This window comes from Lolium rigidum, chromosome 7 (assembly GCF_022539505.1).
Source record: "Lolium rigidum isolate FL_2022 chromosome 7, APGP_CSIRO_Lrig_0.1, whole genome shotgun sequence".
NCBI classification, from domain to species: domain Eukaryota; kingdom Viridiplantae; phylum Streptophyta; class Magnoliopsida; order Poales; family Poaceae; genus Lolium; species Lolium rigidum.
In genome coordinates this window covers 184,645,927-184,669,438 of record NC_061514.1, presented here as the reverse complement: position 1 = coordinate 184,669,438, position 23,512 = coordinate 184,645,927, and the positions used below count along the sequence as shown (strand labels likewise).

General features: G+C 46.4%; 1 long non-coding RNA gene across 9 annotated transcripts; it reads right to left on the bottom strand.

Moving 5' to 3' along the window:
- Positions 1-6,807: 6,807 nt before the first annotated feature.
- On the bottom strand, positions 6,808-12,040 carry LOC124669290. Of its 9 annotated transcripts, none has more exons than XR_006992114.1 (9): positions 11,662-12,040; positions 10,738-10,919; positions 10,489-10,611; positions 10,129-10,242; positions 8,818-9,781; positions 8,469-8,711; positions 8,241-8,322; positions 7,597-7,639; positions 6,808-7,146 (listed from the first exon to the last, which is right to left on the bottom strand). It is a non-coding gene; the product is annotated as an uncharacterized LOC124669290 (long non-coding RNA). The 9 variants fall into 9 exon arrangements; XR_006992109.1 differs by having other exon boundaries at positions 8,483-8,711; XR_006992111.1 differs by lacking the exon at positions 7,597-7,639 and having other exon boundaries at positions 6,808-6,940; positions 7,033-7,146; positions 8,483-8,711.
- Positions 12,041-23,512: the final 11,472 nt, after the last annotated feature.

Sequence of the window (23,512 nt, the reverse complement as noted above, 5' to 3'; positions counted from 1 at the left end):
AACACAAGTATGAACCGGTACAGCAAAACTTACATAAGAACATATTGCAAGCATTATAAGACTCTACACTGTCTTCCTTGTTGTTCAAACACTTCAGCAGAAAATATCTACACTTTAGAGAGACCAATCATATAAACCAAATTTCAACAAGCTCTATGGTAGTTCTTCATTAATAGGTGCAAAGTACATGATGCAAGAGCTTAAACATGATCTATTGAGCAAAACAATTGCCAAGTATCAAATTATTCAAGATAATATACCAACTACCACATGAAGCATTTCCTGTTTCCAACCAAATAGCAATAAATGCAGCAGCTTTTAACTTTCGCCATGAACATTAAAGATAGAACTAAGAACACCAGTGTTCAAATGAAAAAGCGGAGCGTGTCTCTCTCCCACACAAGGTATGATCCAATTTATTCAGAGAACTAAGATAACAAAACGAAAATAAAAGCAAACAGACGCTCCAAGTAAAGTACATAAGATGTGACAGAATAAAAATATAGTTTCACTAGAGGTGACCTGATAAGTTGTCGATGAAGAAGGGGATGCCTTGGGCATCCCCAAGCTTAGATGCTTGAGTCTTCTTGAAATATGCAGGGATGAACCACGGGGGCATCCCCAAGCTTAGACTTTTCATTCTTCTTGATCATATTGTATCATCCTCCTCTCTTGATCCTTGAAAACTTCCTCCACACCAAACTTAAAACAAACTCATTAGAGAGTCAGTGCATAATCAAAAATTCACATGTTCAGAGGGGACACAATCATTCTTAACACTTCTGGACATTACCCAAAGCTACTGAAAGTTAATGGAACAAAGAAATCCATTCAACATAGCAAAAGAGGCAATGCGAAATAAAAGGCAGAATCTATCAAAACAGAACAGTCCGTAAAGACGATTTTTTTAGAGGAACTTAACAGGCTCAGATGAAAAAGCTCAAAACTAATGAAAGTTGCGTACATATCTGAGGATCACGCATGTAAATTGGCAGAATTTTTTGATTCTTCTATAGAGAGATATACTCAAATTCGTGACAGGTAGAAATCTGTTTCTGCGCAGCAATCCAAATCTAGTATCAACTTTACTATTAGAGACTTTACTTGGCACAACAATGCAATAAAGTAAAGATAAGGAGAGGTTGCTACAGTAGTAACAACTTCCAAGACACAACAAAATAGTAGCAAAATAAAACATGGGTTATCTCCCAAGAAGTGCTTTCTTTATAGCCATTAAGATGGGCTCAGTAATTTTAATGATGCTCGCGCAAGAAATAAGAGTTGAAGTAAAAGAGAGCATCAAGAAGCAAATTCAAAACACATTTAAGCCTAACCCACTTCCTATGAAAAGGAATCTTGTAAATAAACAAGTCATGTAAGCATAATGCAACAAGCATAGGAAGGCAACACAAGCGCAACTTCAAGATTCTCAACATAAAGAGGGGAAACTTAATATTATTAAGATGCATATAACCATGTTTCCCTCTCTCATAATAACATTCAGTAGCATCATGAACAAACTCAACAATATAACTATCACATGAAACATTCTTATCATGAGCTACATGCATAAAATTATTACTCTCCACATAAGCATAGTCATTACTATTAATTGTAGTGGGAGCAAATTCAATAAAATAGCTATCATTATTATTCTCATCACCATAATCATCATATATAGGAGGCATATTGTAATCATAATTAATTTTCTCCTCAATAGTAGGTGGACTGAAAATATAATAGTCATCATTGTAATCATCATATATAGGAGGTAAAGTATCATCAAAGTAAATTTTCTCCTCAAAACTTGGGGGACTAAAAATATCATGCTCCTCAAAACCAGCTTCCCCAAGCTTAGAATTTTCCATAGCATTAGCAACAATGGTGTTCAAAGCATTCATACTAATAACATTGCCATTAGCATGCATATAAAGTTCCATAGGTTTTTTAATTTTCTCTTCAAACACCTCATGTCCTAACTCAAGATAAATACTATAAACATCTCTAATATTTTTGTTGTTTTCCATTAAGCCTAACTAGTGAAAAATAAAAACAAGAAACAAAAAGATGCAATTGCAGGATCTAAAGGAAATACCTCCGAGCACTCACACACTGGCAACAGTGCTAGGAAATAGCTTAGTAGTCGGAGGATGTGAATACCTTTTACCTTACCTCCCCGGCAACGGCGCTAGAAATTTAGCTTGATGTCTACGCACGCTTCTATTCCTGTAGACAGTGTTGGGCCTCCAAGAGCAGAGGTTTGTAGAACAGCAGCAAGTTTCCCTTAAGTGAATCACCCAAGGTTTATCGAACTCAGGGAGGTAGAGGTCAGAGATATCCCTCTCAAGCAACCCTGCAATTACGATACAAGAAGTCTCTTGTGTCCTCAACACACCTAATACACATGTCAGATGTATAGGTGCACTAGTTCGGCGAAGAGATAGTGAAATACAAGTAATATGGATGATTGTAAGTAGTAATTGCAATCTGAAATAAAGATGACAGCAAACAAACATGTAACAGAACTTGTTGGAAACGGTGTTTCAATGCTTAGAAACAAGGCCTAGGGATCCTACTTTCACTAGTGGACACTCTCAACATTGCAATCATAATTGAATATAAATAAGCACTTCATCATACTACTCTCCTGTTGAATAAAGAACTCAAATTCATTGGGCAAGTGTGCAAAAGCACACCTCAAAGGCGTATTCCCAAGTACTAATAAACACCCCACACCGTCACTGATGTCTACGCACGCTTCTATTCCTGTAGACAGTGTTGGGCCTCCAAGAGCAGAGGTTTGTAGAACAGCAGCAAGTTTCCCTTAAGTGAATCACCCAAGGTTTATCGAACTCAGGGAGGTAGAGGTCAGAGATATCCCTCTCAAGCAACCCTGCAATTAAGATACGAGAAGTCTCTTGTGTCCCCAACACACCTAATACACTTGTCCGATGTATAGGTGCGCTAGTTCGGCGAAGAGATAGTGAAATACAAGTAATATGGATGAATATGAGTGGTAATAACAATCTGAAATAAATATGGCAGCAAGTAAACATGTAGCAGAACTTGTTGGAAACGGCGTTTCAATGCTTAGAAACAAGGCATATGGATCATACTTTCACTAGTGGACACTCTCAACATTGCAATCATAATTGAATATAAATATAAGCACTTCACTATGCTATTCTGAATTACTCTCTTGCGGGATAACGAACACTAATTCACCGTGTAGGGCTGCAAAGCAAACCTTAAAGATGTATTCCCAAGTACTAATAAACACCCCACGCTATCACTGTGAGCATTCATAGGAGGTACTAACACACCACAATTTCATAGAGACATCCAACTCAATCATAACCCAGTGAGCAAGTATTCTGTGAAATATAGCCTAAGAGACCCACACGGTGCACACACTGTCACCTTTACACACGTGGGACAAGGAGTCTCCGGAGATCACATAAGTAAAATCCACTTGAATAGCATAACGACATCTAGATTACAAAGCTCATCATATGGATCTCAATCATGTAAGGCAGCTCATGAGATCATTGTATTGAAGTACATGGGAGAGAGAGATTAACCACATAGCTACCGGTAAAGCCCTTAGCCTCGGGGGAGAACTACTCCCTCCTCATCATGGGAGACAGCAGCGGCGATGAAGATGGCGGTGGTGTTGATGGAGATGGCTTCCGGGGGCAATTCCCCGTCCCGGCGGCGGCTGCGTAACTTTTCTCATCCCGTGGCTTATGTCTTTAGGGTTTTCGAGGCGGAGAGAATATATAGGCGGAAGGGCAGCCTCGGAGGAGCCAGGGGGTGGCCCCCCCATAGGCTGGCGCGCCCCCCCTCTTGGCCGCGCCGCCATGTGGGGTGGGGCCCCCAGGGCTCCCCTCTGGTCCCTCCCTGGCTCTCTGGAAGCTTCCGTGAAATATAAGATTGTGGGCGTTGATTTCGTCCAATTCCGAGAATATTTCCTTTGTAGGATTTCTGAAACCAAAAATAGCAGAAAATAGGAACTGGCACTTCGGCATCTTGTTAATAGGTTAGTTCCGGAAAATGCATCAAAACGATATAAAGTATGAATAAAACATGTAGGTATTGTCATAAAACTAGCATGGAACATAAGAAATTATAGATACGTTGGAGACGTATCAGTCCACCGTGAGCATTCATAGGAGGTACTAACACACCACAATTCATAAGGGAGTTACACACGGCGCACACACTTGTCACCATTACACCGAGGTCACGAGTAACTCCAAAGTTCACATAATAAAACACTTGAATAGCATATGACATCTAGATTGCAAAGCCTATGATCACATAGATGAACAAATAAGTACTACTCTCAAACACTCTCTTGTTGGATAACAAACACCATTCATTGTGTAGGGCTACAAGAGCACACCTCAAGCCGGATTAAACAAGCTCCACAACATCCGGAGTTCATATTTGAGTAACCTCTAGAGTGCATAATAGACAAGAGTAACATCTACATATTCATATAGATCACACCATGGGAGAGAGAGATGAACCACATAGCTACCGGTAGAGCCCTCGGCCTCGGGGGAGAACTACTCCCTCCTCATCATGGGAGACAACAACGGCGATGAAGATGGCGGTGGTGTCGATGGAGATGGATTCCGGGGGCAATTCACCGTCCCGGCGGCGTGCCGGAACAGAGACTTCTGTCCCCCGAACTTGGCTTCGCGATGGCGGCGGCTGTGTAACTTTTCTCGTCTCGTGGCTTATCTTTTTAGGGTTTTCACATCTGGGAGCATATATAGGCGAAGGGGCAATGTCGGTGGAGTCCCGAGGTGGGCTCCCCACCAGGTGGCGAGGCCAGGGAGGGCCCCGCGCCCCCCTATGGTGTGGGCTCCTCGTGGCCCTCCTTCGTCTCTCCTTCGGACTCCGTGAAGCCCATGAAAAAATAGGAACGTGGCCTTTTGTTTCGTCCAATTCCGAGAATATTTCCTGTGTAAGATTTCTGAAACCAAAAACAGCAGAAAACAGGAACTGGCACTCCGGCATCTTGTTAATAGGTTAGTTCCGGAAAATGCATAAAAATGGTATAAAGTGTGAACAAAACATGTAGGTATTGTCATAAAACTAGCATGGAACATCAGAAATTATAGATACGTTGGAGACGTATCAGTAACGAGGTTGAACAAGGTATGGAGATACCGATGATCGAACCTCGGACAAGTAAAATATCGTGAGACAAAGGGAATCGACATCGTATGTAAATGGTTCAATCGATCACTAAGTCATCGTTGAATATGTGGGAGCCATTATGGATCTCCAGATCCCGCTATTGGTTATTGGTCGGAGAGGAGTCTTGACCATGTATGCATAGTTCGCGAACCGTAGGGTGACGCGCTTAAGGTTCGATGTCGCATGAGTAGATTTGAATATGGTATGGAGACGAAGTTTGTTCGGAGTCTTGGATGGGATCCAGGATGTCACGAGGAGGTCCGGAATAGTCCGGAGAATAAGATTCACTAGATATAAATGTGCGCCTTGGCGCACGATCCCGTGAAATTAGAGCTAATTTGCACGTACTATAATAATGATAAAAATCACGTGGCTAAATGATAATCTATTTTTTAAGTTTTACAAAACAAAGTCAATCAAGGTGAAATTAGGATAACAAAATCACGAAGTAGAAAACTCTTATATACTGCCACAAAAATAGAAGAATGTATTAAACATTTATATAAACTGATGGTAATAGTCAGAAATAAGTCTTATCAATCCACACACCACCCAACCTTTCACATAGTCAATCACTGGGTAAAATATTATGTGTATTAGTAGTATCACGACATGTGTTTACAATACAAACCACATGAAAATATAATGTACCTCTAATTATTGTTATCTAAACAATAATTTAATAGCACTCTCAAGAGGCACCCGCCTCCATAATTACTTTTGAAGTCATCATGGGAGATTGCCCAACAATGTAAAGTGTGAGATAAGTTGTTCGGTGAGAGCTACTCAAAATGTTTACAACACAATAGAAATATCATAACAATACATCAATGGACCTGATTTTAGAACTGAGAAGCCATTGAAAACAGTCCATGTCTACACACATCAGACAGGATTCAAATTAAACGACATGCACAATCAATAACATATGCGAAGAAAACATAATCCATTCAACACAGATTCAACGTTTTTAGTTCGCAAGTTAAATGGTTTAAAAGGATCTTATCCTACTACCTGACGTGACGCAACTAAATCTAGTTATCCATGAATTACAGTTCGATTTACTACCAAATTTCAGTTTCACTCATCTCATGTTTTTTATGTCTTTGTAGATGTAAGATAAATAGACTGAACCACTTTTCACAACCAAAGACAGTGGTGATAGCAAAAACGCAAATGATGTTTCTCACAACTGCTAAGACTTCCCATGCTTACTATAGATATAGTATGAACAATCTGCTCTTCGAGTTTAAATAACCAGGAAAGCCAATCCTTTCCGTCCTCAATTTCTTTTGTAGAGAAGGAAATAGTTTCATATTGTAGAGTGTATATTTTGACATTAAAATTATTATTTCTTTATCTCTTTCACCCCTAACGGTTCCATCTAAAAGTTTATAGGTGAAAATCGCATTGCTGCTACATAATCCCACTAACCAAAAACCCAATTCTTATGTCCTACAGAAGGAACCCCCAAACATATATTTGATTATGGTATAATGAGAATTATACTGGAGAATAGGGGCGAATTTCAAAGCAATTATAGTATCATCATTTCCATCCATTTAACTGTATAATTAACTTGGAGCTATATAATGATTAAACCAATTGTTGACACCAATATGATATTAAGCATACAATAGGCAACATCTACAGTGATGACCTATCAGAAATGTCTGTTACATGTCTTGTGGAATAGCACGAATTCAAGCACAGCTACTAACATTGTGACCTGACAACGTAATGAATTATTAAAGATGGCATTCAGTAGATCATCTCTGAAAATATGTAATAACGCCTCATAGGCTCCTGTGAATATCATACCTCCTGACGAAAATAATGTTTTGAACTCATGTGAACCATGTCTACTGAATTTTTTACATTTCTCCATCATCAGGTTGCTACATGCCTCCGCATTGCTCCCTTGGTGCATTCATTCTGTAAATTAAAAACAACCAATCTTTGACCACATTGCAGAGTTCAAATATGACATAACTTCTATTTTTGCTGTGAAAAAGGATGGATTCTCCCAAAAGAAATATACGGGATTTTCATGCGTAGTTATTATAACACCAAATATATTTTATGGCCTACAATTAAAATATGATGAATTTTATGGCACTACTACAGAGCTTGAACGACAATGAAACTATTTATCGATTCATGTTTCCACGGCATAACCAGATATGTAATAACCCAACAGGTACAAGAGGAAGTAAAACACTAATTTGGGAACTGATACAAAGAATTAAACATCAACAAACAAGCCAACGGCCTCGAAAAGACCATATCGTATTTAACAGGACCATATATTGAAAAGAGCGCATAGAAAATCCAGATTAAGAAATGATTAATGTTGATACAGTACAAAAAATTAATTGGTTTTACCCGATATATAGATTTGGGGTTCTATAGGCAACACTACTTTTCCCTACAGTACAAAAACAACGAATATTAGATCTGGTAAGGCTCATGCAAGTACAGAATCGCTGAACTATGAAAGAGACACATGGATGTAGATCCATATGCCAAATAGTTGACAGAATAACTATCCAGCGTTGCTTTGCCGCAAAAAAGTCCTGAAAGAACATACATGCTAATACAATACGAAGGAAAGATATAGGAAGCAGATTCAGGAATAGAAATTTATTCTAAATTTGAATTTAAAAAACCAAATGGCAGTACCCTCCACCATCACTAAGAAGTCAGTATCTCCACTTTGTCTAATTGCATAGTGTAAAATAGCTTCAATTTTCTACCAGTTTCTTACTTTCCAAGTGCACCTAGGAACATAAACCACCCTCTCAGGTGTTGTTCATAAATTGACGGGAGAACAGATCAATGTCTCACAATTTAGCTATAGCTAAGACAAATCAGCATAATATGAAAAATATACCGCCACACATAAATACAAAATGTTTTCTAGGCTAGCAGACACTACAAGTAATATTGAAGCTCAAACCAATTGATTAACTCTAGTTGTTCGGTGTGCTCAACATAGCTGAAAATTACCTTATGGATTCTATTATTACCTAGGGATAATTTGCTCACACATGTTTTGAATGCCCAGCCGGCCACGTTTTTAATAACGGCAACATGCACTGAGAGTAGCTGCTGCACCATAACAAAATTAACCAAATTAGCACATAAAGCCTCATAACCAAGTGGAAGTTTAAAAAAATTATGCTGTAAAGAAAGACAGGTCATATGACAACAATTAGAGAACTAAATAGGAGGATGGATACCTTACAAGCACATACATTTAAAATATTACCTCATACAAAACGTTTCAATAACCGGCAGGGTAGCAAATTCTCGCGCAGACAGAAACTACCACATGAGAGGAAATAGTTGAAATTAGAGAAAACAGAGAATTGCTTCAGTAGGTCAGACCAAACACACAACAAACCCAGAGGCAACTGCTCGTTCATCTTATCGCCGCGTTGGCAAAGCCATTGATCAGTTGGTAGCACGTGTTTCTTTGCTCAAGTTTTGCTTCATGCCTAGAAGACCAACACAAAAAAGAAAAATGTGTTAATTGTTTGTGAAAAGGGATAGAAGTCTGAAACATAGGTACATATGAAATCTATCTACTTAATATGTTGGTACCTTAATTGCAAAATCGCAAACAGCTAGATGGAGCATAAATATTCCAGTTTTCACCATGGTTTATTTTGAAAGCTATTTAAAAATCTGCACTAATTTAAAGAACAAAGCAGTGAATCGAATGTGCACATATTCAGAGTAGTCACTCGACCAGATGTGCATATTCAGAATACTCAGCTCCAAATATTACTACGAAAGATACAATTTAATCTTGGATGATTTAAACCAGCAAACGGTGAAGTTTTTTTCTGCTGCTGGGGTAGAGATCATGGCTATACACATATGAAATTTCTCTACTTAATATGTTGGTACCTCAATTGCAAAATCTCAAGCAGCTAGATGGAGCATAAATATTCCACTTGTCGCCATGGTTTGTTTTGAAAGCTATTTAAAAATCTGCACTAATTTAAAGAACAAAGCACTTAATGGAATGTGCATGTATTCAGAGTACTCACATGACCAGATGTGCATATTCAGAATACTCAGATCCAAATATTACTACAAAAGATACGATTTAATCTTTGATGATTTAAACCAGCAAACGAAGAAGTATTTTCTGCTGCTAGGGTTCGATCATGGCCGCCACCGCGCGGTCACCATGAATAAATTTCCATGCCTGTTTTCTAGCAAAAATGGATGCAACATTTATGAATGGTGATCTTATGAATCGGACATACAGGAAACTTATTCAAGAGGCAGAGATGAATAAAGATACAAGGGTGTGGTGTGGAAGTGGAGACTTGGCTCCTAGAGGTGGAGCCAAGGTGGCTACTGAAACACCTGCACGCGTTAGTATCGCTGGAGGTCTCTCCTTCTTTCTCTCGCATGATTCATCTTACCGCTTCATCTCCCTCTTTACATCCTCCTCATCCCAGAGATTGTTGTGGCACAAGTCTGGAACCTTTAGCTTCAGAAAGGGGTGAAGGACATCTACCTCACTGACGTTGTTACCAGCCAAAAGCCAAACCTGAAAAATATCCCAAACCATAATTCAATGAGAAACAGACAAGTCTATGCAAGTTACATTGTTCAAACCATAATAGTAAATGTATCAAGAATCAACAATTCAGTGTTGAAGCACTGGACTGAATTTGGTTCTGCAAATAATTATATATATTAAGGACCACGGAGCATAATGATTCCTCCCTCCAGAGCAAGCTTAATGAGCAATATGGTAAGAGCTATTATCTCTACATGCTACACATTTACTAATATGGGGGGTCAAATAGGAGAGTGGTGTCCGCATTGAGCTAGCGCTCAGTTTTCCACAGACAATTCATATGACATACGAGTAAAGGCTGCTGCAATCCATACCATGGTCAATTATTGAGATCCTATTATAGATGAAGTATTAGTTCTCAAAGATCTTTGATAATTGAGATATTATTCTTGATAGGCCTAACATCTGAAGATCTTTCGAAAGTGCTCCTGTAGTGCAGAAAGCAAATATGTTACATAATTTGAACGCATTCTCACAAGAGACAAATGAATATTCCAATAGTAACCACGACTAAACATGCTCAACTATGAAAGAAAGCTAACCAACTGAGTTGTCTAATAAGCTCAATAGACGTAGGTCCGAGAACACGCTCATTCTTTAGATTGCAAGAAAACCAAGATGTAACAATTAAAGTGACTTTTATCATTAGGGAAAACGATAGAAATGCTGATTACCGACTCGATAAATATTTGCTGATGCAGAACTTTAATTTTCTCCCTTCTCTTCCACAATGATGTTACTCTGAGTATTAGTTTGACTGATCCAATTCTTGATCCTTTTAATGCACTCATATGACACTACATGAATCAATCTTCCGGTCATCGCACACACACACACACACACATAATTTGAGAAAATGAGAAAAACAGCAAAAACAGGGAAATAATCAAAATGCAATCCATTTTGAGAGCTGCACTTCTGACCTGAAGACAAGGAGAACCGCTGACGGCGATAACCATGCTGACCACTGGATCCAGTGTCGCCATGAGCCACACGTCCTTGTAGACCAGATAAAAAAAGAACCATTACACAAATTCAGAACATCAATCCACAAATGATCTTCCGGTTCACCTCTTCCTCCCTACGCTGCTCCACCTCCTCTCTCCTGCGTCAGCCGAAACTCCGTTAATTCTGGTAACCACTAACAAAACAGAGAATAGTCAGGCTCTTCTACTTGTTTGCACCAGCATGAGCACGACCATGAGAAACATGGAGCTAATGGTTGAAGTCAACCATTTTAGACTCAGGTTTGGAAATTCTGAGTCATATTAAAATCTACAGGGACAAGGATGCATGTTGGTGGAAAATACAAAAGTGGCAACATGTTCTTTCACCAGACCTAACAATTAAATTAATTCATTAGCAGCTTGGAGCAGAACCAAAGCGTTGTGTGGTAGGAATACCACACAGACCAAGCTGCATAACAGACAAGTCAGTTTCTAAGATAATAATACAGTGAGTTTACCATGGAGAGTAAATACAAGCAACGAAAAGAACAACCAAAAATCCAAGCCTTATTAACTTAGCAGTGGACAAAGATCATAGAACCAATAGTGATACCTACCCCCATCACACTACCAGGTGATCCTGGCATCCGCTTCTATCCATGAAATTGTTGCTTTTGTTAGGTGTTAACAATATAGTACTAATCGTCAGCCTCGTATTATGCAGTCCTAGCAAACTTGTTCTATATTACAGACCTAACAGATGCCAATACAATCCTAGAACCTTAATCAAGCAAGTCAAGAATTTGTAAGCACTCCATATATCAAACACAGGCGCAAGAAAAGGATGAACCGAATCACGTTTTAGATCTGGGCAAGGGGAACAGATCAGGAGCAGCCTACCTTTACGAGTGAGCTTGACGTGGATAAATAAAACTAAGTTGTGTAGGGGATCCTCCATCTCCAGCGCAACACGGGCCATCGTCGCCTCCAAACTCACCAATCAGGGGACAACCATTTCCAGCTTCACCATCAACATCAGTGCAGGGCAAGTGTGGAAACCGCCATGGTCTCCTGCCCTCTCGACCTCACGCCGATTCACGTCCCGCCACCTCTCCCTTCCTCGTCGATCTCGTTGTCGTCCTGCAAGCCGAGGCCTCCGGCCGGCCGGCAAATCCCGACGAAACCAAGATGCGGAGGCGATCCTCCATCTCCAACGCCGCTTCTTGCCTCGGCTCCTGCCCTTCCGTCGCTGTATAGGTCGGCCGTGGCCTCTGGTCGGCAGGGCCGCAGCCAGGTGGGTGGAGAAGGCGGGGAGGCGGTCGGCGGAGCAGGGGGTGGGAGGAGGGCTGGGGAAGAGAACGAGGGGATTGGGGAGAGAGGGGAGCAGACGCGGATTGGGGCAGGTTTCGTTCTGTCTCAAGCTGCAGTCATGCGTGACCCACTTAAAACTTACCCAAGGCGACTGATAAGTGGCCCCGGCTTAATGTAGGTCCCACGATCAGTCGTAGGCGGGTAGAATAGCGCTGCTCCATGGCTTTATCTAGGGAGAGCAACCGGTGGAGAGCCACCAAAACGTCCACGCCCACCAACCACCAGCAGCCAACTGCCCTACAATGAACGGACGAGATCCATTAATTGACACATGCTGAAGAGATCTGACGGTCTAGAATTGCAAATCGCTGTGAGACCCCCATGGGGGGGCAGCTATTATACCTTCAGATATAAGGGAAGTTGATTTCTAGGTTTCGGAAAAGTTCGGGATTTTTCCGGTGGATGACCGAGAAGGTTCTAGAAGGTTCCGGGGGTCCCACCAGTGGGCCCACGACCCTAGGAGGCCTAGCATGGGCCGAGGGGGTGCTCCCTAGCCTAATGGGCCAGGGGCACATGCCCCTCAAGGCCCAGCCGGCCAACCCCTAGGGTTTTCCTAGGGGGATCAACTTGGGGGGGAGGAAATCTCTCTCCCCACACTTGGCCGCCGCCCCCCTAATCCTAGATGGGAAAGGGGGCCACCCCACCGACCTGGCCCCCTATATAAAGAGGGGAGGGGGTGGCTGGCCACCCATCCCATCATTGTCCCCTCCTCTGGCCGCCTCTCTCCTCCACCATACGCTGCTCTGGCTTAGGCGAAGCCCTGCAGCTTTTCTTCCTCCACCACCACCACCACGTCGTCATGCTGCTGGAACTTGGAGGAGATCTACCACACCTCCGCTGCCCGCTGGAACGGGGAGAGGAAGGGCTTCATCGACACCGTACGCGCGACCGAGTACGGAAGTGCTGCCGGATTGCAGCACCGGGGACGATCGTCTACACCAACAACGAGATTAATCTCGTAAGCTTTGGAATCTTCGAGGGTTAGTCTCATCTCCATATTGTTGCTTCGATCTTGTGGATTAGATCTTGGGTGTTCCATAGATTAGATCTTGGATTTATTCGTCTTTGCGGTAGGAATTTTTTTGTTTTCTATGCAACGAACCCCATCAGGTGGGCCTGCCGAAGATTACATGGTAGGAGCTTTTGAAAGGCACAACTTCGAACATGATCATCTCTTCGCGGAAATTATTAACATTGCCGAAGGCCACGGGAAGTTTGATGCTGCCGAGAGAGTTTGCCTTTTTACCCGGAACCAGACCTTGAAACTCAGTGGTGCTGTGCTTAAGCTGTTCCTTTGTAAGGTTCATCCTCTCTAGAGTCTCCAGGTACATGATGTTCAAGATAGCTCCGCCATCTATAAGACACTTGGAGAAGTCATACCCGTCTATGCGGGGACTCACAACCAGGGTGTAGCACTCTTTTGGGACGATGGTCGGGTGATCCGCCCTGTCGAACATGCATGGATTTTCCGACCACTTGACGTACTGAGGTACAGCCGGAACCGTCGCATTGAGGATCCAGAGGGCCGATTTTTTGGCCCGGACTGTTGGGGTTTCGAGGAAGGTGTGGTATGCACCAGCACTTTTCTTTCCGAAGTTTGACTTCTTAGCCACGGAAGCCTCTTTGGGATCCGGCGAAGCGCCGTCCTCGTCCATCGCCTCCGAACTGTCTTCGTCCTTTTCCTTGTTCTTGCCCTTGCCTCCTTTGCCGCGAGGGCGGTGCTTCCGGGTGCGTTTGTATCCTGCTTCCGGGTCAGCCTTAAGATCATTGACCCACTTGCAGTTGCGGTTAGTGTGAGAGGACTTGTCAGTAGCCGGATCAATATGAGCTAAACATGGCATATCCCTGTATTCCTCGTAGATTTGGGGAGCGCGGGTTCCGGCAACGATGACCTCGTCAGCACGTTGCTGGCCCCTGCCGGCTCCGCCTCCACGACCGCGGCCTCTTCCGCCTCCTTGACCTCCGCGTTGGAACGCCATGGCAACCATGTTGGATCCACCGCTTTTCTGGTCATCAGGGGGATTTTTCCGCTTGTTGTTGTTGCTGCTGCCGCCATTGTCACGGTTTTCTTTTGCTGGTGCAGGGGTAAGGCTGTGGCAGTAAGTTCTCCTCCTGCATTGTCATCAGCAGCGGAGTGAGTACTTCCGATGCCGATCATGTCATCCAATGTCAACTTGTTTTCATTGATCAGGCAAGTAAGTTTATGCCAAAGCAGTCCTCCCCTCCGCAGTCCACCTATGAAGGCGTGCATAGTTGTGCGATTATCCACGTTCTCGCACTCATTCCTGGTTGCCAACCATCGCGTGAGGAAATTCCTTGAAGTTTCGCCTTTTTTCTGGATACATGCTTGCAAGTCGCTTGTGGTAGCAGGTCTCTTGTAGGTGCCTCTGAACTGCTTTTCGAAAGCAATCTTCATGTCAAACCAATAAAAGATTGTGTTCTCTGGGAGGTCGCCGAGCCAGGTATGAGCTCGACCAATAAGGTACAACTGGAGCATGCGGCAGACTATTCTTTGGTTCCCTCCGGCGAAGTTTACTGCATTGAAGTAATCTTCGATCCAGGTGTCGGGACTTTCACTGCCATCATAGTGCTTCAGATTTTCGGATAGCTTAAGATTCAAGCCTTTTGGATATGGATCCTCCGGGATCATCCTGCCAAAGCATTTTGGACCGATGTAGTCAGATTTGTACTCATTGAGGCATTCTCTTGCATCACACGGGCCGTTGCAAGTAGATTTTGAGCGAGAGCGAGATCTTCGGCCTCCACCTCCACCTCCACCTCCGCCTCCGCCTCCGCCACTGGGTGGTGGTGAGGGAGATCTGCGAGGGGGCCAGTGTGACCTTTTGCTCCCGCCTTCAGATTCTCCACGTCCATCGCGTTGTTGACTCTAGCTCCGGTGGCTACCTTCGCCATGGTGGCGGTCGCCTCCGTCGTTCCGGTTTCAGCGAGGCTCCGGCTCGCGTTCGTCATTCCGGCTCCGGCGAGGCTCCGGCGTACACTCCGTATTCCTGTTCCTCTGAGGTGCCACGTTGTCGTGGATATTTATTCCACCAGGCCCATGGGGTCTTGTTGCGGTCAGAAACCCACCGGCGGGCAGCGACTGGCAACACCGTAGAGCCGGGAACAACTCAGGGCTGCGGCTGGCCCTAGTCCCTCAGAGCGACGGCCCGCAAAGCCTTCTGGTCACACGTCCGATGCTGTCGCAAGGGCGTGCCACCTGACCTATACCTGGTCGGGAAGGTGTTGGATGATGCCTCGCTTAGTTTCTGCATGGCATACACGTAAACATTAAATACGAGCCTCGATCGGCTCTCGAGGTTATCCCGTGAATCGGCTCAAAGAGCCGATCCACCCATGATTCGTACAAGGTGTCCGAATATATGGTGGTCCTGCTTGATCAAGATAAAGCTAATGCGATCTACGACGATTTAGGGTTTTCACCGCATAATCGGATCATCCTACTCACGATTGGGCCTCGCGCTCGCGTACGGTGATCGTAAGCCGATCCTAGACAGGGCCTAAAAACCAACACGAGGTTGATCCCCGGAACATCCTGTCTAGGGCTAGCAAACTACACCCTACACGCCGCTGGATCCTCCAACCCTTTGTAAGGCCTAACTATTGCGGATATTAAACTAATCCTTGAAGAACAAGGAGCAACCGTAACGGATCGGATCTACTAAACAATGATCAAGCGGGGTGCCGCCCCTACACCTAAGATAGGTGTAAGGGCGGCTAGATGTATAAGGGTTGCACTACGACAGCATATGATACGAAGAACAATGTTAACCCTAACACATCTAAGATAACTACGTTGCTCGCCATCAAAAAGGCTTCAGCACGAGCAACGCATGAACAACGTAATAAGCTTGTGCTGCCTAGATCGCAAGATGCGATCTAGGCAGCATGGTGCTTACCGGAAAAACCCTCGAGACGAAGGAGTTGGCGATGCGCCGAGATTGGTTTGTGTTGAACGTTGGTTGTTGTTTATTCCATAAACCCTAGATACATATTTATAGTCCAGGGGACTTTCTAATTCAGGCGTGCACCTAACCGTGCACGGGTAAAACTCTAACTCCTAACCGACACGTATCCTATTATGGTACAGATACACGGGCAATTAGCCCAAACTTGGTACCCATGGCCGATTCATGTATTTCTCCTATATATATATTCTTCAAGCCCATCTCCAATCGCGGCCCACCTCTGATCTGGTCAAATTCTGGTGATAACACATGCCCCCCTGGTTTTGGAAATGACATTTCCAAAATCATTACGCTTTTCTTTCATCGGGTCATGTCGCGGCAGAGCAGAACCACTACAGAATCTTACATCATTTCGCCTCGCCTCCTTGGCTTCTCTGCACGAAATTGATAATTTCGGCATCACGTCCTCGAGAACCGTCATGGCATTAAATCTCCACTACACCCCCTTTATTTATCTGTGCCAAACGATTAGCCCTCTTCATCCTCTTCCTCTGTTCTAGCTATCGGCACCAAAAAACCCTCTTCCCTGTAGCAATGTCTTCCTCCTCCTCAGCCTCCTCCGGCCTTTCCCTCCAGTCCCCATCCTCGAGCGAGCCGGAGTGGAACTCCGATCATGCACCAGAAGGCGACCTGCCTCTGACCGACGGGGAAGAGGACCTCAAGTTCCTCGTCGAAGGGAAGCTGATAAGCGAAGGCGAAGACGACCTCCATCCCTGGGTGAGACCCACCTCCTCCGACGGGAAGGAGGAAGAAGAAGAAGTAGAGGAGAAGGAGGAGGGAGACCCCTCCTCCCCCGCTAAGCTTCTGCCGGCAAAGCGACCCCGCGCTTGGGCGGACAGTGAAGACGATGATGATGACGAGGAGGAAGAAGAGGAGGATGAATCCTCCTCCTCCATTGGATACCCGCCGACGAAGCGCTTCCGCTCTTGGGCGGACAGCGAGGATGATGATGATGACGAGGAAGACGAAGCTCCGGCCAAAGGCTGGGGCAGCAGCGACGAGGAGCTTCCTAGGAGCAGCACCGACGACATCGACGACGGCGACGATGAGGACAGCGACGACTAGTAGAGTAGGACTAGTAGTAGCAGTGCACTAGGCAATAGATTCCTCTTTTGAGAGCCATCGGCTCTTTCTTGTAAAGCTGCTCCTTTGAATTAATGAAAATTGTTCTTCCCATTTATCTTTCACTTAATCCAATTTCAATCCTTCCGCTTGCCACACCAAGGCCGATAGCAACGTATCGGACTTTTTTCCCTTTAGACGCCCATGAAGCCGGACTCAGGTATCGATTAGGCCGTCAGTCAAGCACTTCTCAAATTCAGACTGTGATTTGATACTCCGCAATCCTATAGCCGATGACTGTTCATCGGCTATTTTGAGAATCCAGTCTCCTTCCCTTTCTCGCAGCAACAGGACGGTCCAAACCCCGCAAAAGACGACGGCCTTCCTTTCCAGCTCCCCTCCGTAGCCTTAGCAGTCCTCTTCTGCAAGCAGCTCAGCGCCTTCGGAAAAGGCCACGATGCAGGGTTAGCCGATGCAACTCCAATCAGCTCCCAAAAAATAGAGCATCTACCAAGTTAGCTGCCCCCCAAACCTTAATCAAGGCGAGAAAAAGACGAGGACACGCCATTCAGACAAGTGGACCTAGGCCCAATCCTGTCTGAGAGAGCTACCATGCAGAGCCAGCCGATTTCAACAAAATCGGCTCCCCGGAGCAGAGAACCTTCAGGGCGAGCTGCCCCCCGAGCCTCAGTCAAGGCGAGAAAGGTAGTGAGTCAGCCAAATGTGCCGCCATTGGTCTCAAGTCATAACGCAGAGGCAGCCGATTTCAACAACATCGGCTCCCCAGAGCAGAGAACCTTCAGGGTGAGCTGCCCCCCGAGCTTCTTCAGTCCACTTCTCGCGCCTTGCAGGTCAGATCGGCTCCTTTCCTTTGGCGGATCTGATGCAACCCATCCTTAACCTGATCTGCACGTCCAGGCTGCTCTTGGCATTGGTCAGGGTCATGATCCCTCAAACTGCCCCAGCTGATATTGCGGACTCGAGTATTTGCAAGAAGGCATTCCATTGAGGAGTTCTTCCAGTAGAGTTTCTCTTCGTGACCCACTTCCTGCTCCATTGAGTCTCTGTTTATAACAGTTGTATCCCTTGAGTCGATGGCCATGCATCGGCTTTCTATCCTTAAGTCGATGTCTGCGCATCGGCTGTGCTTAAATTTTTTTGAATTTTTTACCGGCCGATTTATGTATCGGCCCCCATACTTCAATACCCATCATCAAAGAATATCTTGGGCTACCGGGTATTTGAAAGACGCTTCTACTTCATATCCTCGTGTTTTATCCACCTAGGTGCCCCCCGAGCCGATTCTTTCAAGGGATTTGATGGTATCGGCTCTTTAGGTATTCCCTGCCGGATCAAATGTTGAACCCAGGCAGAATGGATGGTGAGGATAATTTTGGCCGATTGCTGGAATCGGCCTCCACGTTGCTTGTTCGATGAAGGTTTTGTAATGTTCCTCCATAAATCCTTGGGGCCGATCTCCTGGATCGGCATTGCCACGTTTGTCCATAGACGCTGTGTTCGCTACACGGTCGGGCTCGTGGATAAGACCAACCTAGTCCCATCCTGTGTCACGTTGATGCGCTCGCAGTCGTCGAAATGGGGTGCCTCGTGTAATCCTGGAGCACCAAACTCCGCTGGAAGGATGAGCACCATGTTTGTGCCAGCCGATGTCTCATCATTGGCTTTCCTTTGCTTGGGGCGCCACTCTTTTCTTTGTGGCCGACCTTCTTCGTCCAGAGTTCGCTGAATTTTGGCGGCCAGATCAGGCCGTGCCTTCCTCAACGTGTGCAGGTATAACCTTTCAGCTTCTTCCAACCCACGTAGACGCTGAACCCTTCGCTTCCGGGAACGGCTGAGCCCATCGGGGCACCACCTTGGCCGATGATACTTGTCTTCTTCTTCATCATCGTCCTCTAGTTCCTCGAGATCTTTCACCCGAGCAGACTCAGCATGCTTGTTCCGAGGCGGGAGAGGCCCTAGACGTTTGAACACGAACACGTTAGCTGCATCCTTCTTCTTTTGTTTACATTCTGGGCAATTGCCGATTGTAGGCAATCGGCTCATTCCTGAATCCCGGCGAGTGTACCGAAGAAGGGGCAGTCCCAGTGCCTATCCACGTCGTCTTGCTCCCTCTACTTTTCCTTGGCGTGGCGCTCATATCGCTCCTCGTCGTGATCATGCCGACGACGTCTCCTGTCGACCCTAGCCAGCCGATCTTTTTCATCATCATCACTGGATCGTCGGCGTTGGTCATACTGACTCACATACTTGTTGAGGAGGTGATCAGAGAGAGGTCGCTGATATCTTATGTTCTTCACTTCTCCCTCTGTGACGTAGCGCTTGCCGTCGTGGCGGAGCCGATCGCGTGGAGCGGCTTCCTCTGTGTCTTTGCTATGAGAGCAGCTGCCCTCATCTCCGTCCTTACCAGAGTGGTGCCCAGGTCCCACCATGTTGATGTTGCACGAGAACTCTGGCTGGCACCCTCCATGGTAGGTATACTCCACCATATTAACGGCGGGGAAGGGGTGTGTGTCGACCTTCATGGCGTACTGGTTGAAAATTAGCCGCCCTTTTTCTATCGCCATTTGGATCTGCTGACGCCACACCCTGCAGTCGTTGGTGGCGTGGGTGAACGTGTTATGCCACTTGCAGTATGGCTTTCCGTTCAGCTCTTGCACCGTGGGGATCTTGTGGCCTTCGGGTACCTTTAGCTGCTTCTCCGTGAGTAAGAGGTCGAAAATCTGTTCAGCTTTGGTCACGTCGAAGTCGAACCCTTTTGGAGGACCTTGTGGCTTAACCCACTTACAGGACACGGGGTTTGCCGCCCGAGCCCATTCAGCCATTGCTACCTCTTGATCTCCCGCAGCACCTTCATCCTCGTCTGCCTCAACCAGGGCCACCGCACGCTTGAATTTGTCCTGGTAAACATCTGGGTGGTGCTGTTCATATGCTGACAGCTTCTGCACCTGTTATCACCAGAATTTGACCAAGTCAGAGGTGGGCCGCGATCAAGATGGACTTGAAGATATATACAGAAGAAATACGTGAATCGGCCTTACATGCAAAGTTTGGGCTAGTTTTCCCATGTATCTGTACCATAGTAGGATGCGTGTCGGTTAGGAATTAGAGTTTTACCCGTGCACGGTTAGGTGCACACCCGAATTAGAAAGTCCCTTGGACTATAAATATGTATCTAGGGTTTATGGAATAAACAACAACCAACGTTCAACACAAACAAATCTCGGCGCATCGCCAACTCCTTCGTCTCGAGGGTTTCTCCGGTAAGCACCATGCTGCCTAGATCGCATCTTGTGATCTAGGCAAGACAAGCCTACCCACGTTGTTCATGCGTTGCTCGTGCTGAAGCCTTTTTGATGGCGAGCAACGTAGTTATCTTAGATGTGTTAGGGTTAGCATTGTTCTTCGTATCATATGCTGTCGTAGTGCAACCCTTATACATCTAGCCGCCCTTACACCTATCTTAGGTGTAGGGTCGGCACCCCGCTTGATCATAGTTTAGTAGATCCGATCCGTTACGGTTGCTCCTTGTTCGTCAAGGATTAGTTTAATATCCGCAATAGTTAGGCCTTACAAAGGGTTGGAGGATCCAGCGGCGTGTAGGGTGTAGTTTGCTAGCCCTAGACGAGGATGTTCCGGGATCAACCTCGTGTTGGTTTTTAGGCCCTGTCTAGGATCGGCTTACGATCACCGTGCGCGAGCGCGAGGCCCAATCGTGAGTAGGATGATCCGATTATGCGGTGAAAACCCTAAATCGTCGTAGATCGCATTAGCTTTATCTTGATCAAGCAGGACCACCATATATTCGGACACCTTGTACGAATCATGGGTGGATCGGCTCTTTGAGCCGATTCACAGGATAACCTGAGAGCCGATCGAGGCTTGTGTTTAACGTTTACGTGTATGCCCTGCAGGAAACTAAGCGAGGCATCATCCAACACCTTCCTGACCAGGTATAGGTCAGGTGGCACGCCCTTGCGATAGCATCGGACGTGTGACCAGGAGGCTTTGCGGGCCGTCGCTCCGAGGGACCGGGGCCAGCCGCAGCCCTAGTTGTTCCCGGCTCTACTCGTGTTGCCGTCGCTGCCCGCCGGTGGGTTTCCGGCCGCAACACATTCCCGGCACGCCCGGTGGGACAATCTTCGACATCCACCGCATCGCCGTCTACATCCGAGATGGCGGAAAGCACTCCGGTCAAGTACGAGGATCCGCTCGACGAGCTCAAGAAGAAGCATGACGAGATCAAGGCAGCCCTCGAAGCCGAACTCATCGGCTCTTTCCACGAACCCGCTCCCATGGCGTCGGGTGGAAGGGGTTCTCACCTGAAGGCGCACTCGATGGAGTGGACCTGTCCGCCCCGTCGGAAGAACGCACCAGTGTCGCTGCGTCAGGAGATCAACTACATGGTGGCTCATTCGCCGCACCGCCACTCGAGAGCCTGGTGAACACTTTGGAGCGTGTCGCTCTGCGCGTGATCCAGGAAATCATGAGCCATCGGTATTCTCCGTCGGGACCAGCTCTAGGGACTTACAAAGGAGAGGTGCCACTCCAGTCCCATCCACCGCTGCCGTTCGCATGGGCAGCACCGGAAGTGTCGAACTCATCGGCATACGTCGTCTACAAAATTGGTGGTGATCCTAGTGACTACCAATTCCTACCTGAGGCGCCCAAGGAGATCCCGCACGGATACGCGTGCGCATACGTACCCGACGGCAGCACCTGGGCACTCTCGAACCGAGGCTGCGACAGCGAGGGCCTCCGGAACGAGCAGGAGGAACGTCGGGAGCGGATCTTGAGAAGCAAACGTGGCTAGCTAAGTACGCCACTCCGACAAACCTCCGAGCCCAGCTCCTGCAGTTGGCTCGGAACCGGAAAAGCAAGCATGGCTAGTTAAGTATGCCACCCGGCGAATCTTCGGGGTTCGACACCTTCGAGCAATCACCGCGGATCAGATTTGTACGATTCTGAAAGATCGGCTCGGCATGATGCCGAAAAGGAAGACGTTCGGCTATACCAAGCCGTACCCCAACGAGTACGAATTGATCCCGCTACCACCCAAATATCGGCTCCCGGACTTCACAAAGTTTAGTGGATCGGATGGTTCCAGCTCCATCGAGCATGTGAGCCGATATTTGGCACAGCTGGGCACGATCTCGGCGTCGGACGAGCTGCGTGTGAGGTTCTTCGCACGGTCCCTCACAGGATCGGCTTTCGGGTGGTACACATCGCTGTCACCGAACTCAATCTGGACTTGGAAGCAGCTTGGAAGAGCAGTTCCATGAGCAGTATCACTCGGAGGCTTCCGAGGCTGGCATTGCCGATCTAGCACAAGTACGACGAAGCGGGGGAAACAGTGTCAGAATACATCCAGCGCTTCAGGACCGTGAGGAACCGATGCTATTCGGTTCATGTAAGTGAAAAAGAAGCAGTCGAGTTGGCGGTGGTGGGTCTCTCATCATCGATCAAGGACGTGGCCTCCCAAGCAGACTACCCTTCATTGGCGCACATGGTGCAGAAGCTGTCAGCATATGAACAGGCGCCACCCGGATGTTTACCGGGACAAATTCAAGCGCGCGGTGGCCCCGGTTGAGGTAGACGAGGATGAAGGTGCTGCGGGAGATCGAGAGGTAGCAGTGGCTGAATGGACTCGAGCGGCGAGGCCCCGTGTCCCGCAAATGGGTGAAGCCACAAGGCCCTCCAAAAGGGTTCGACTTCGACGTGACCAAAACCGAGCAGATTTTCGATCTCTTACTCACGGAGAAGCATATAAAGGTACCCGAAGGCCACAAGATCCCCACGGTGCAGGAGCTGAACGGAAAGCCATACTGCAAGTGGCATAACACGTTCACCCACACCACTAACGACTGCAGGGTGTGGCGGCAGCAGATCCAAATGGCGATAGAAAATGGACGGCTAATTTTCAACCAAGTACGCCATGAAGGTCGACACACACCCCTTCCCCGCCGTTAACATGGTGGAGTATACTTACCATGGAGGGTGCCAGCCGGATCTCTCGTGCAATATCAACATGGTGGGACCCGGGCACCACTCGGTAAGGACGGAGATGAGGGCAGCTGCTCTCATAGCAAAGACACAGAGGAAGCCGCTCCACGCGATCGGCTCCGCCAAGACGGCAAGCGCTACGTCACAGAGGGAGAAGTGAAGAACATAAGATATCAGCGACCTCTCTATCATCTCCTCAACAAGTATGTGAGTCAGTATGACCAACGCCGACGATACAACGACGATGATGAAACAGATCGTCTGGCTAGGGACGACAGGAGACGTCGTCGGCATGATCACGACGAGGAGCG